Genomic DNA, 1,603 nt, shown 5'->3' with positions numbered 1-1,603 from the left:
TTTAGTTACTTTTATTTATATATAAAAAGCAATAAAGTTCATATTTGTACTTTCTAGATAATTTTAATTATAAACATCCATCTGAATTCCCGGTAAGGCATCAAATCTGGCAAACCTCTTTTAGGGTGAAAAGAGATTGGCATCAAATCTGGGAAACCTCTTTTAAGGTGAAAAGAGATTTGATCCCTGAAATCGAAAAGTAAAATAGATCTAGGGAAGTGAAAATGGTGAGAATATTGAAAATATAAGTATGATATTAAAAAGCATGTCTATTTAAATGGTAGTAAAGGGTATGAGAAGAAATAGAAATGAGTTATCCCACATGCATGGATGAATGGGATAGAGGAGAAGGGGAGTAATAGAAAAAGAAGCGAAAGAGGAGAGGAAAAGCATACCTTTCTCGGCCTTTTGGCTAAGATCAAGTGTAGTATCTGTTCTTATCAGTTTAATATCTGATACGTGGTTCATAGAACCACATGATATTAAATGTATTTTTCTAGGGGGAGGGCCCACTTACAATAGCTTGCTATTGGGGCTCTCGGGCGTCGCTTGTGCGTTGCACTACAGCACCAGCCTGGCGTACCCCACCAAGACAAGACCAAATTTATTTAAATAATAATAAATTGTTGAATGTTGTTAATGTAATGGTTTGTTTGTTAGGATTGAACAACTTGTATTTACCGTGAATGAAATGGAATTTTGTCTTCTATATCCTATTCTAATCAAATGGAATTTTGTCTTCTATATTCTATTCTAATCGGTCGGTTGATTAGCCGCGCATTGACTTGATCAGATATCGTGTTGTTTACCGCGCCCAAGTCCAGCAGGTATTATTATGGTGTATAACTGTCGCTCGTTTTGGGTATTTTCCAGTTCTTCCCCGTTTGCAGCTTTTCGAACTTCACCGTCACGTTCTGATGTCAACCCAGCAACAGTCTGTCCCGTTTGCAGCTTTTCGAACTTCACCGTCACGTTCTGATGTCAACCCAGCAACAGTCTGTCTGTAGAGCCTTTGATGCTCCACCTCTATCTATCTCAATTCCATAGTATAGTGCTTAAGCGTATGGTCCAGCTATCTATCTCAATTCCATAGTGTGCTCAAGCTATCTCAATTCCATAGTGCTCAGTCGTCCTAAATCCAATATGATCGATCTACAGACTCAATTCTTGAACTGTTGTTCTTTGAAGAACGCAGTAAAAAGCTTTGAAGGTGGAATGGATATATACCACTGATAAGTTTTATCAACTCCCTAAGCTTTTAACGCACTTTCTCAATGTTGTGCCCTGCACGGAAGCGTTTTCCGATCTGAAATTGGTTTATATATATATATGTATGTATATCAGCAGCGATTTCAACTATGGCTTGCCTACTCTGCAAAAGGGATGTCGTGCATATTCCAATGTCACTCACAACATGAGCAGCAGTCTGGGAAACGTTGAAAATTTAATTTTGAAATGTGACAATGTGGGTGAGTACGTTTATAGAGAGTTGAGGGATTTTTTTTCATTGTCAATGAGATGATGTTGCGAAGAGGGCAGAACAGTCAATGAGATGATGTTGCGACGAGGGCAGAATAGAGATTGATTTCTTAGGGAGAGTGCA

At 38.4% G+C, this 1,603-nt stretch overlaps 1 non-coding gene across 1 annotated transcript; it reads left to right on the top strand.

Moving 5' to 3' along the window:
- Positions 1-391: 391 nt before the first annotated feature.
- On the top strand, positions 392-588 carry LOC149222564 (U2 spliceosomal RNA). Its single transcript, XR_016249841.1, has one exon. It is a non-coding gene; the product is annotated as a U2 spliceosomal RNA (small nuclear RNA).
- Positions 589-1,603: the final 1,015 nt, after the last annotated feature.

This window comes from Pinus tabuliformis, chromosome Q (assembly GCF_031772625.1).
Source record: "Pinus tabuliformis cultivar Carrire ecotype Pingquan chromosome Q, CPIR1, whole genome shotgun sequence".
In the NCBI taxonomy this organism is placed as follows: Eukaryota; Viridiplantae; Streptophyta; class Pinopsida; order Pinales; family Pinaceae; genus Pinus; species Pinus tabuliformis.
The sequence above is the reverse complement of the archived record's forward strand: the minus strand, read 5'-3'. Positions and strand labels throughout refer to the sequence as shown.